Genomic DNA, 14,306 nt, shown 5'->3' on the forward strand with positions numbered 1-14,306 from the left:
CCCTGTTCTCGTGTGAGTAGTACCTTTTTATGATTTCCACATGTTCCTTACCATGCACTCTCTTTGTCCGTGCATATTCCAAGTCCACAGTGTTAGGATGACCAATTTTTATAATCCTGTATGGTTCCTTATAAACGTGGTTGAACTTATGTATTTCAGAGTTTATTTTCTTTGATTTTGCATGAACCTTTACTAGTACCAAGTCTCCTACTCGGTAAGTTATCGGTTTCACTAGCTTGTCGTGTCTTTCCTGTCTTTTTCTAGCCTTCTCCTTCATACTTAATTCCACTAGCTCCAATTTCCTTTCCCAAGTCAATGAACTTCCTGGTGGGTAGACTAGGAACTCACGAAAAATACTGTCGGGTTCTTGATTGAGCAATACTTCAAATGGTGCAAATCCTGTAGAATCATGTGGGAGGTGATTCCTGACCCGCTCAAATTCTTCCAGATATTCTTTCCATGAACCATGCTTCCTATGACAGTATGTTCGGCATAAACGGTTCAATTCCTTCATTGTTCGTTCTGCAGGGTTAGAAGCTGGCCTATACCTAGAAATGGCAATTTGCTCTATTCTGTGCTCATTTAGCATCTCTGTCCACTCCTTTGACCTAAATTGTGACCCATTATCACTCAAAATTCGCTTAGGAATACACACCTTTTGAAAACAGTCTTTCTTAAAATGGTTAATGATGGCTCTTCTAGTGGCTTTCTTCAACGGGTAAAATTTTATGTACTTGGAAACCAGTTCTTCCACTACTAAGATTTGTGTGTAATTCCCTCGTGAGGCAGGAAGTGGCCCAAAGAGATCCACTGCAACTATGTCCTTAATTGCTGTTGGTACAATTGGATGCATATATCCTTTGTGCTGTACTGTAGTCGTTTTAGATTTTTGACAGGTGTCACATGTACTCAGTATCTTACGTATACGCCTTCCCATGTTGTTGAAGGCACAATCTAACTTCAACTTTTCCAGACACTTCTTCGGTCCATAATGCGCATTACTATAGTGCGTATACCAAATTAATTTTTCTACCACATGCTCAGGCACACAGAGTTTCCAGTTCTCCTCACTCTCCTTGTTTCTTTTATAAAGTATCCCATTGTGAATATAATAAAATGTGCGAATCCTTTCCTCTCCTGCACACCTGTATTTGTTTTTAATTGTCTTTAATTTCTCGTCCTCGTTCTGTTCCCTGCGCACATTCTTTAGGAACTTCCTTATGAATTCTTCATACTGTACTCCTTTCATCAGATTAATTCTAACTCCTTCTCCTTCTGGCCTATCCACCAACATTCCTCTCGAGTCAGCTGGTAATCTTGATAAAGCATCAGGTCTCGTATGTGTTGCTCCTGGTTCATAAATTATCTTGAAGTCATAGTCTTGTAATGCCAGGGCCCATCGCATTAGTCTGCTATGCCTCAACTTGCTTGTGGTCAGAAATGTAAGGGCCTTTTGATCAGTCACTACTTTCACATGCCTCCCGGCCAAATAATACCGGAAACGCTTAAATCCCCAAACAATTGCCAATGCCTCCCTTTCAGTAATCGAATATTTCCTCTCCCAAGCATTTAAACTTCTGCTACCGAACGCTATTGTTCTTACACTCTCACCATTTCCGCTCCTCTCCATTTGGTACAAATGTATTCCTAGCCCATAGTCAGAGCTGTCTGCTCCTAAATAAAAATCCTTGGAAAAATACGGGTGGTACAATATGTCTGCACTATATAGTGCTTCCTTGATATTCTCAAACTCGGTTTGGCACTCTGCACTCCAATGCCACGGCATCCTCGCCTTGGTCAATTCTCTCATACTCGGGGCATTAAGTAAAGATCCTTTGACAAATTTTCTATAAAACTCACAAACCCCAAAGAATGCTCGCAACTGCTTCTTACTATGGGGGGGTCGGAAAATTTCTAACAGCCTCCATTTTACTAGGATCAGGATAGATACCCTCCTCGGATATTACATGGCCCAGGAATTTTATCTTTGATTTGCCAAATTCCGACTTGTCCAGGTTTACAGTTACCCCTGCGGTTTCAAAAGCTGCCAAGATTGCATCCAATCTATTAAAATGTTCTTCCCATGATTCGCTTGCTATCAAGAGGTCATCCACATAGACGGTGACCTTCTTAAGTAACTCCTCGCCTAGTATCTTATCCATCGCTCTTATAAATTCAGACACTGACACATTTAGCCCAAATGGCAACACTCTAAATTGATAGCACCTTCCTCTGTAAGTAAATGCTCTATACTGGCGGGACTCTGTGGCCAATGGTACTTGCCAGTAACCAGCAGTTAAGTCTATACTACTAAGCACCTTTGCTCCTCGGAATTTTTGAATCAGTTCTTCAATAGTCTCAGGTTTGTCCCGCTCTGGTTCGATAATTTTGTTCACTGTTCGTGCATCCAAAACTATCCTCACCTTTCCATCCTTCTTATCAACAACAAATAGGGGGTTGTTATATTGACTGTTGGCCCTTTCTATAACACCAAGGTCCATCATCCTCTGTATCCCTTCATCTACTGCTCTTCGTTTCGCCTGTGGAATGGAATACTGTTTTACATTGAACGGTTTGTGGTTCTTTATCTTTAGCTTACACTCCATCCCTTTCATGATACCTGGCCGTTGAGAAAATATTTTACGACGCCTGTATAATACTGTGGCTAATTTCTTCTTAGTCCTTTCATCTAGTTGTGTCATCTCCTCCAACTTTTTACTGATCTTATCCTCTTTATGTCTATCCTCTCATGCTAATCCTTCAAGGTATATCAACACTTCTTCTCCTAGTTCCTCTTCCCGTATCCCATGGTGGGTTCTTCTTCATGACACAAATTTTTTCTTCTGAATTCCTCCTCTTCTTCGATTGCACTCCCCTCAGCAAACTTTAACCTCTTCTCTTCTCCCTTTCTTCCTTTGACCTTGAAAGTACCGTCATCAAAACTCACTACTGCATCAACTTCATTCAACCAATCTATCCCTAAAATAATTGATGTGTTCAATCCATCCACCACCAAAAATATTGCTTCGTATTCTTCTCCCTCTATCTCGAAGGTAATCAACACTTGTTCTTTAATAGGTTTACTCTTTGCACCCAATGCATTCACAATTCTCACTCCACTCACCGGGAAACTAGGCAAGCTAATGTTTGCTTTTAGTCCCTGTTCATATAACCTCTTGGATACTGCACATGCTTCACTTCCTGTATCGACTAACTTCTTTCCTCCAGTAGATCTTCTCTCAGATCTCCACCATTGTCATGTCTTAGTAAGTTTACCCTGGTCCTTGTAGCTCTCACTCCTGACCGGACCTCATCTGGAGTGTCATTCAGTTTTCCGGTCTCTCCGCCTCTTCTATATGCACTGTGTCATTCATTCGCCTATCCCATCCTCTTTCATGATCTCTTGGTTCTTCACTCCTTCTCCAATCATTCCTCCATTGCCGTTCACCACCATGGTTCCTATACCTATGGCCACCACCTCTTCCTCTATAATTAGACGAATTACCAAAATGATTCCTTGGGTCATTACTTCCCCCTCGGTTTTGATCATTAGCTTGATTGTGTTCCTGTGATCGAACAGATTCCAACTGTTCCAGTATTTCCATCAAGGCCTCCCTATCTTTAATTAGGCTCCCGGATACAGTTTCTTGCATTCTCCGGCTCATTCTTCTTTTTATCGCTGATATCATTATGTCATCACTCAGGGGTTGCTCCAAGGTCTCGTTCAATTCCCACAAACGTTCGGCAAACTCTCTCAATGTTCCTCTCCATGTACTAAGTGACTTGCGGTGGAGTAGGTCCTCAATTGCTGCACACTGATGACTTTTGGACCAGTATTTCTTCAAGAATTCCTCTTCAAACTGATCATAACTAGTAGTCCCTTCCTTTTTCCTGACTCCCCAAGTGAAGGCCTCACCTTCCATTCTATCTATTGCTAATTGAATCTTGTCTGAGTCTTTAAGATGTGCTGGGAAAACTCCTTTTAACCATTTCATAAATATCATTGGGTACAACCCTCCTTTCGGTCTAAGTTTCTGCCCTGTATTATTTTGGACGTACCGATTATCACTGCTCATCGAGGTAACGACTCCACCTTCCGCAACGGTTAAAGTGGTATTGCTAATTCGTTTATCGATTTCTTCTGTCTTGCTCTCCAATTGCTGCACTCCCTGTTGTAATTGCCTGACCTCCATCGCAACTCTCTTGTTATCCTCTTCTCGTTGCACGGCTATAGCATTTCTCAGATTGACAGCCAGTTGGTTTTGCCTATCTCCTATCCCCTTAACTGCATCATTGCATTGTTTCTCCATCTGCGTTACCTCGGCGATTCGATGATTGCAATTCGTTTCCACTTCGTTGATTCTTTCTCCCAATTCGGCTTTCGTTTCTTCAATATCATCTTCCATCTTTTTAGTTAACTTTCCTTCCATCTTCTCCACGTCTTCCTGGACTTGGTCTATGCTCTTCTGTAGCTTCCTCTCTCTCTCGTCGATGTCCATCTTCAGTCGTTCTTGTAACTCTTGCATTTCCTTCTTCAGATTACATTCCATCTTCATTTGCGATGTTTTGATCTCTTGTAAACCTTTCTCTAATGATTCTGGGCTATTCTTCCCTCTTCTCTAGTTTCTTGTAAACCTTTCTCTAATGATGCGTTAGTTCCTTGTAAACCTTTCTCTAACGATGCGTTAGTTTCTTGTAAACTTTTCTCTACTGATTTGTGGAATTTTTCTTCCCTCTCTCTAGTTTCTTGTAAACCTTTCTCTAACTATTCTCGTAAATCTTCCTTTAGTGATGCGTTAGTCTTCTTTATCAAGTCTACCAACGTCGACCACCTATCGGCATCCTCTGAAACTGGCCTAGCTCTCGTCGTTTGTCCCGGTGTCTCGGGATAACTAGTTGAATGTGCTGATGGGCTTCCTAATGACAATCCATAATCACTGATTCCCGAATCATCTCTGTCTTCCTGTTCCATCCATTTCCTTTCAACTATTGCCTCACAAACCTGCTTATCTTCAGTAGACATGTTTGGTTTATTTTTAATGCACAGGCAAGTAATACAAAATAACCTCTAGTAACCCAAAACACTCCTAATTACCATGAAACTAATCAAACAGTACCTGCAGTATTTTCAGTTAATCCCAAAATTGATACAATATGCATAAGTACTGAACATAATGACTCTCAAAACCTAATAACTTCAAATATCAATTCTCGCATACACAGCTTATGTAAAATGTTCTAAACAAGATAAATCACACCACTCATAAAATCTATAAATGTAAAATTCCCAAAACCAGTGACCATATCTGTATAATTACCATTTAGACAGCGCAGTATGCATAAATAAGTATGCTATATTTCAGAGTATGTTTCGCAAACTTTTCGGAAATTACCGTAATTGGGCACTTTTACTAATGTGAAATTCCGTTTACCATCGTTTATTTACCGCGAAAACAGTACACTGCAATTTAATGTTATGTCAACCAGTCGTCTTCACTCACCAACTGACGTTACCACGAGTCGCGATGTTTTGACGTTTGAAGTGAGCGTGGCGCTGTACTGCTGCCGGAGCCACGTGAAGTCGCGCTGAAGATCTGCGGCGAGTCGTTGTAGTTCTCCGTCGGCCGCTCCGTGGCGCTGCAGGCGGGCGTAGTTTGTAGTTCGGCCGCTAGATGCCGGGTCGGCGGTAGGTATCTCGAAGTCGCGCTGAAGACCGTCGGTGTAGTCCGTCTGTGCTTGAACTACTCCTTGCACAGGTAGTTGGGATGACGTGTGAAATCACCTCGCAGATTGAAGCTCTTTGGCGCAACTGCTACACGGGTTTGCGTGACGTCACTCAACAATTGCGTCGCCACAATAAATTGTCGTCCGCATAAAGTTTATGGGTCCACATGAAGCTGTCCGATTTTCACTATTCAAAGAGCAATTTCAGTCAAAATATTACCACTAAACACTTCTTTAAAACTTTCTTGACGAATTCTTAGTTCGTTTTGCTGTTGTAATGTTCAAACGTGTCTTTCTTTAGTGTCCACTTTTCACAGTTTTTCCCGCGGATTTACGCATTTGCCCATTATACCACAGTTCATCAACACTATTATTCTTATCTAATATGGCAAGAAAAGAAAGTTTAGCCACAATCGTAAGATATTACTACTTCGTATTGTTCAAAATGCACTGTTTCTTGTCGCGATTTTAAAGTTTATGCTCTGTCTCGATCCAAAATTGGAAAAAATATTTTCTCGCGTTAAGCAAGATAAAATTACCTACTGTTCTTTACGATTCGTCCGAAAATTGCACTAGTCCTTTCACGGTAAGCCAAGGGTGTAACACTCCGATTTAAATGTCTCCCGCTCGATCGGGATCTGAATAGCAGCCCAAATAAATATTAATTAATGTGACCGTGTATCTAATGGGGCTGGCAATCGGAATGGACTGCTGCGGAGTTGTTACATTCCATTTTGTCCTTCTCAAATGCTGTAATAATGAAATGTCTGGTGACAAGAAGAACGCCAACACAGCTTCACTAATCAAGACCTATATTCGTCTCAAAAACACAAGAAAAAGGAGACAGCCACTGCCTTCGTCATACATGTTTAATTACGGCTAATCTCAGCACAGGCTTCTTCGTTATTCATAATCGTCACACGCTAAATACAATCACTGCAATCCAACACTGCAATCCAACACTGCAATCCAAATGATGCCGGCGCGGTAGACGCGAAACCACAAATATCGGCACAGAAATATCACTGATCACTCTCGTAATTATACTTTTTCACTTTCCCGTATTATCCTAACACAAAGGGGTTAAACCGCGGCGATGGCCACTCCCTTTGTCGGTACAGCCTTGCATTATATCAACAGGCCTCCACCCGCTCGGCCCGCAACCAGGGAACTGACTCCCTCTCACTCGCTCTCGCAACCCGACACTATCGATTGTTTGCCCTGTCGACCTGTGCCGAGTGCAAACTTATAGTAAGGACCTACGGACCCCTTACACCAGGAATATACAAATAGTACGCCACAAAATAATATGCAGTAAAATGGACAAAATGAAAACATGAATGTGTGCAAATATCATGTAATAAATATAAAACCGTTACAGTAGAGCGTATACAGACAATACACTACGGAAAAATACCTATTCTGTATAATATCCGATATATAGGCAAACGTACACCTACATGTCATGCAGAAAATACTAAGCTTTGAAGCTGGAAACATCAAAATATTAACGATGGCAAAAAATATGTGGTATGTCCACAAAAAATGTTTCGAGCAACCAGATACGAACAAATAACTATGCTATAATATACCAAGAAATGCATATATACTTCAATGGGTGTTACATTTGTATTATATTTTAGTGTTTTATTAAGTATGAGACATCTTAGGTGTCTGAGGTTAACATATTTTTCTGACCTCCGGAACATAGTTTCGCTTTTACTATTTTATGACCTTACGTGTCTCCCAGTTAAAACCCACATAAATTTTATAACTGTACTCATTTTACTTTTGAATGATTCTCTGACATTGATATAAGATACTGTACAGTTTGGTTGTTGGTAAATATATATAGTAAATTACTGTAAATTACCTTGGAGTTATTGATCTCTCAATTTTTATACCGTTCTTTTACTACTATGATTGTTATTCCTCTACCTTGTCATTGCTTTTTTTACACAGGTGCCAGAAGGCGGCGTAATGGAACACCGAAACTGGTTGCGGGAATAAATGAGACGAAAAAGAGACTACTACATGTGATTAATTTTCATTTAATCTGTGAAATTCGGTATTGTGCCGTTGCGGTGTTGTGCCCTTAAACTTTGAATTCCTACGGTATCGAGGACAGTGACTTCAGCGCTGATGATCCAGACTTACGGCCACTGAGTGCACATTGTCTCTCTTCGTGGGGATACCAGTTCGATTTTACACAGAGTACGCGAAGGAACTTGCCCCCCTTCTTGCCGCGGTGTACCGTAGGTCTCTAGCAAAGCGTAGCGTTCCAAAAGATTGTAAAAGCGCACAGGTCATCACCGTTTTCAAGAAGGGACGTCGAACAGATGTGCAGAACTAAAGACCTATATCTCTAACGTCGATAACTTGTAGAGTTTTAAAATACGTATTATGTTCGATTATAATGACTTTTCTGGAGACTAGTAACCTACTCTGTAGGAATCAGCACGGGTTTCGAAAAAGACTATCGTGTGAAACCCAGCTCGCGCTATTCGTCCACGAGACTCAGAGTGCCATAGACACGGGTTCCCAGGTAGATGCCGTGTTTCTTGACTTTCGCAAGGCGTTCGATACAGTTCCCCACAGTCGTTTAATGAACAAAGTAAGAGCATATGGACTATCAGACCAATTGTGTGATTGGATTGAAGAGTTCCTAGATAACAAAACGCAATGGAGAGAAATCTTCCGAAGTAAGAGTGATTTCAGGTGTGCTACAGGGGAGTGTCGTAGGAGCGTTGCTATTCACAATATACATAAATAGCCTTGTGGATAACATCGTAACATCGGAAGTTGACTGAGGTTATTTGCGGATGATGCTGTAGTACATCGAGAGGTTGTTACAATGGAAAATTGTACTAAAATGCAGGAGGATCTGCAACGAATTGCCGTATGGTTCAGGGAATAGAAATTGAATCTCAATGTAGACAAGTGTAATGTGCTGAGAATATATAGAAAGAAAGATCCTTTACCATTCAGCTACAATGTAGCAGGTCAGCAACTGGAAGCAATTAATTCCGTAAATTATCTGGGAGTAGGCATTAGGAATGATTTAAAATCGAATGAGCATATAAAATTAATCTTCGGTAAATCAGATTCCAGACAGATTCATTGGAAGAATCCTAAGGAAATGCAGTCCGAAAACAATGGAAGTAGGTTACAGTACACTTGTTCGTCCGCTGGTTGAATACTGCTTACCGGTGTGGGATCCGTACCAGATAGGGTTGATAGAAGAGATAGAGAAGATCCAACGGAGAACAGCGCGCTTCGTTACAGGATCATTTAGTAATCACGAAAGCGTTACGAAGATGATAGATAAACTCCAGTGGAAGACTGGCTGGCTCTGAGCACTATGGGACTTAACTGCTGAGGTCATCAGTCCCCTAGAACTTAGAACTACTTAAACCTAATTGACCTAAGCACATCACACACATCCATGCCCGAAGCAGGATTCGAACCTGCGACCGTAGCCGTCGCGCGGTTCCACACTGTAGCGCTTAGAACCGCTCGGCCACTTCGGCCGGCCCAGTGGAAGACTCTGCAGTAGAGGCGCTCAGTAGCTTTTGTTGATGTTTCGAGAACATACCTTCACCGAGGAGTCAAGCAGTATATTGCTTCCTCCTAGGTAGATCTCGCGAAGACACCATGAGGATAAAATCAGAGAGATTAGAGCCCACACAGAGGCATACCGACAGTCCTTCTTTCCACGAACAATACGAGACTGGAATGGAAGGGGAACCGATAGAGGTACTCAGGGTACCCTCCGCCACACAACGTCAGGTGGCTTGCGGAGTGTGGATGTAGATGTAGATGTAGACCAGGGCTCAACAGTGAACTCCTAACTGAACTTCAAACCTTAACACATTGATAGTGAAGCCCGATCTCGCCAGTTTGGTTAACTCAGATTTGGCCTCCGACAGTTATTTATTTATTTCTTCGGTTGTTGGGACGTGCACTACGAAGTGAAGTTTCATCTATGTGTAAATACCACTCTCGAAACTTGACTTTAGGTTCAATCCTTACTATTGCCTGCAAATCGAGTTGTGTAATTACGGGTTTATGAATAATTCAAAACTTGTTGTGCATTGTTTCCCTGGGCTCTAAAATCGTTGGGCACGGAAACATGCCCTTGACTACGGCCTACTGTCCATAAAACAAACTTCACCATTGCCGCAAATTACGGCAAGTTTCGACATGGCACGTCGGAGCGGGTGGCGTGTAAGTTGACTTATATCGCGGCAAGACTCGAGCGCGACTGAGTGGTGTGCATTACACAGCGGGCAGACTTCCCCGAAAAAGCAGAGGACGGTGGCACTGGGTGGAGTGGGAGGGGCTAAGAGTGTAGGAGCTCGCCGGTGGCTACGGTGGCGGTTAAGGGGTACCGACGTGGGGCGGTCCCGGCGCTGCGGCGGCCTGCTCTGCCCTGCCCACGCTGCACTAACGGCCCGTAGATTTAACGCCGCGGTTATCTGCAAGTGGGCCGGACGTAGCGGCCATCTGCCCTCGGACCGCAGTTAACACGAACCGCCGCGTGGCGCCGCCTTGGACGAGAAATACGGCGCAGATCCATTTGCGAGTGCCCGCGTAAATCTGGTCGGCGTACCGACTCGCTTCCTTAGCCGCTCTCTCTTCGGACAGCGGCATGACGCACCGCCGAGCTGCGGTCTACTTTGCCTCCAGCAACGCTCTCCGACAGTTACGGTTTATTTCCAACTCTGGAATCACACTGAGTACGTTGTGAATTACAGCGAACCGTTCCACGAACGTCTTTGCCTCTCGATGTCGAAGAGGCTTGCCTGTGAGCGCAGTGTGGCAGTTGTCTCTGGCTCGGAGAACTGTCGGCTGGTGCAGGTCCCGCTGAGTTTGGAGACGAGGAAGTGAATCAGAGTTTTACACATTCTGATTTTAACCTCTGCATGCTTCCCTATCAGCCAGGCAGCCAAGCTGCGGCACATAATCAGCAGGAGGGGCCGACTGCTGTACTCCCATCTAAGTCTAGCTATGTCCATCCCAACCATGCTAAAGGAGTCTTGCTTTCCTCTCCATCTTCCCGCTGTGCTACATAGCAATTTATTTTGAATGCTTTCAATGCAGTGTCCTGTGTTATGAGTAGGTTTCGTACGTTGATGAAAATACCCACGTACTACAAGATGGGCTCTGTGGAATATACATTGAGGTGCCAAAGAAACAGTTATAGGCATGCTGTAAGTAGGCTATTTAGGTTTTTATGTTGGTAACGTCACCTAGAGTTCTGTATGAAAATCACTGGATGTGCTGTGTGCAGTCTGTGGCTGGTTGGCATTGTTGGAATATTCGCCATTGTACTGTTGGGCAGTTGGATGTGAACAGCGCCTAGCGTTGCGCTGTTGGAGGTGAGCCGCCAGCATTGGTGGATGTGGGGAGAGAGATGGCAGAATTTTAAGAGCGGACGATCTGGACGTGTGTCCGCCAGATAGAGTAAATTTGTTGTACTGGATATCATGAACTATATATATGTTAGAGCAGTTAGAATCTTTTATCTAGCTGGCATTAGTGGCGTTCGCTGTATTGCAGTAGTTCGAGTAACGAAGATTTTTGTGAGGTAAGTGATTCATTAAAGGTATAGGTTGTTGCTAGTCACGGCCATTCTCTTGTAAGAATTTTTGAAAGTCAGATCATGTTGCGCTAAAAATATTGTGTGTCAGTTTAGTGTTGATCAGAATAGGTAAAGAGCGAAATGTCTGAGTACGTTCACTTCTGCTCAGCTGTTTGAAAATCAAATTATGTAGGAGGTTTATCAGCACAGTCATTCATAAATTTTTCTAAGGGGACGTTTCAGTGCGTATTCAAATATAGAGATATGTAAACAGGCAGAATACGGCGCTGCGGTTGGCAACGCCTACACAAGACAACAAGTGTCTGGGGCAGTTGTTAGATCGATTACTGCTGCTACAGTGGCAGGTTATCAAGATCAAGTGAGTGTGAACGAAGGCGTTTCGTCGTCGCATGTGCAATGGGACACAGCATCTCCGAGGCAGGGATGAAGTGGGGATTTTCACGTATGACCTTCTCACGAGCTTACTGTGAATATGGTAAAACATCAAATCTCCGACATCGCTGCTGGCGGAAGAGATCCTGCAAGACGGCACCAGCGAAGACTGAAGAGAATCGTTCAACGTGACAGAAGTGCAACCTTTCCGCAAATTGCAGCAGATTTCAGTGCTGGGTCATCAACAAATGTCAGCATGTGAACCATTCAACGAAACTTCACCGATACGGGCTTTCGCAGCTGAAGACTCAGTCGTGTACACATCATGAATGCATGACACAAAGCTTCATGCCTCGCCTGGGCTCGTCAACACCGACATTGCACTGTTGATGACTGGAAATATGTTGTCTGGTCGGACGAGTCTCATTTCAAATTGTACGGGCTGCTACGGGTATAGAGACAACCTCATAAATCCATGGAGTCTGAATGTCAGCAGGCGAATCTTCAAGCTGGTGGAGGCTGTGTAATGGTGTGTGGCGTGTGCAGTTGGAGTCATTGGGACCCCTGATACATCTAGAAACTACTCTGGCAGGTGACTTAAGCATCCAGTCTCATCACCTGCATCCATTCATGTCCTGTGTGCATTGCGACGGATATTCCAGCAGGACAATGATACAGCTCACACGTCGAAAATTGGTACAGATTGGTCCCAGGAACACTTTTCTGGGTTTAAACACTTCTGCTGGCCACCAGACTCTCCAGACATGACCAATATTGAGCATATCTGGCATGCCTTGCAATGTGCTGTCCAGAAGAGATCTCCACCCCCTCGTACTCTTACCCTTTTATGGACAGGCCTGCAGGATTCATGGTGTCAGTTCCCTCCAGCACATTAGTCGAGACCTGCCACGTCGTGATGCTGCACTTCTGTGTGCTCGTGGGGGTACTACACGATATTAGGCAGGTGTACCAGTTTCTATCATTTTTCGGTGTATATTCATTGCAGGCTAGGAAAGGCACATTTTATTTGTCCTTTCTTTCCTTTTCGACGTATTTTGGGATCATTTATTTATTTCGATATGAACGGTTTTCTCTGCAGCTTCAACCTCTTTTGACTAGTCTATATTCGGACCATCATCAAGTCACCTCCAACTCAAATTTTCTGTAGTAATGGAAACTATCTCTGAAAATCGATATTCTTTGCCCCTAAGAACCTGAACATGTCTGCTATACTGAACGCCAAATAAAGTGAGGGTTTGCAAACCTAGTTTCTGTGTCCTTAGTGAGATCCACATAAATATGACCCCAGTTATACCATTTTAACTACTTTTAATTATGTTGTTTGTCAGTAACAGAAATGTGTTTTATGTAAGTCTGACGACGTACTGAGACGATATATGATATAATTCTGTTTCGATTTTTTTCTTTTACCTCTGCGTTGAGAAAATTACGTTTTCTATCGTTGTATGATAAATGGGTATTGTTTTCTTCATTTTTACTGCAATATCCTTCTGTTCCACGTTCCAGATCAACGATTTTTGAGTGAAACCTGAATTAAACATTGAAATTTTCAATTTCGCTAGAAACGCTGTTCAATGTCGTGCAAAAGACAAGGGGATACGTACGTAAAAATGAAATTTCCTTAGGTTACTTGGCCCTTTTTATATCCTCATTCAGGGTCTAGCTCTGCTTCTGATTTTTAGGAATACCTGGTAAGACACTGATCGCATGCGCAAAGAAAGCCATCGTTATAACGGCTAACAGGTACGGAACACACGAAAAACTACTGTAGTTTACACTTACTTATGGCAGTCTATGGTGGCCTACGGTAGTTTTTCATTCTAATGATGCATCGTCAGTCAGCTGATAACCACGGCTGGATGAAAGCCTCCTATAAACATTTCTATGCATTACGATCTTCAACAGTTGTATCCACACTTTTCCTGCTGGTTTATTATTGCCCCTAGCCTTATTCTCTGATCTGTGTTGCAACTGATTTCACTGCGTCCATTACACTTACTGTTCACTTGCTTCACAGGATGGTACTGTCTGAAAATTGTCTCTGTGGACCATAGTTTATATGCTATATTATTATAACAGAAACCATGGTCAAGGTTTAGAATAAACAGAATTGAGTGCAGCTGTGTGTTGTTTTTCATTCGAGACAATTTCGTAACAATTGCTGTTGTAGCTGCCATGAAGAAAATAATGATATATTCTGGAAGATCATTCGGAGGGACTTACTCAGAAACTATGAAAAATGAGACAGGAAATCTGTTACGAAGAAAAAAGAGCAAAATTCTTATAATTAATAACAGTTTTTTCAGCAAACACTTTTAACTTACTATATACCAAATACTTAGTACAAGCAGTACTATGGTACACCAGTCGGAGTAAGCTAGTGTACATAATCGGATATTTATTCTTGTTTTATGTTCCAATGTCATCTTTCTTAAATTGACACGCAGATAGATTTATGTTGGCCTATAATACATTTTCACTGGTTAAATCAATTTCTGTTAGGGTGTGATGCACTGTTGCATGTGCTACAAAAACTTACTTTCCTATGATTTTGTGTTTTCGATGATTCTTTGCGTGAAAATGT

Source organism: Schistocerca nitens, chromosome 1 (genome assembly GCF_023898315.1).
Source record: "Schistocerca nitens isolate TAMUIC-IGC-003100 chromosome 1, iqSchNite1.1, whole genome shotgun sequence".
Classification (NCBI taxonomy): domain Eukaryota; kingdom Metazoa; phylum Arthropoda; class Insecta; order Orthoptera; family Acrididae; genus Schistocerca; species Schistocerca nitens.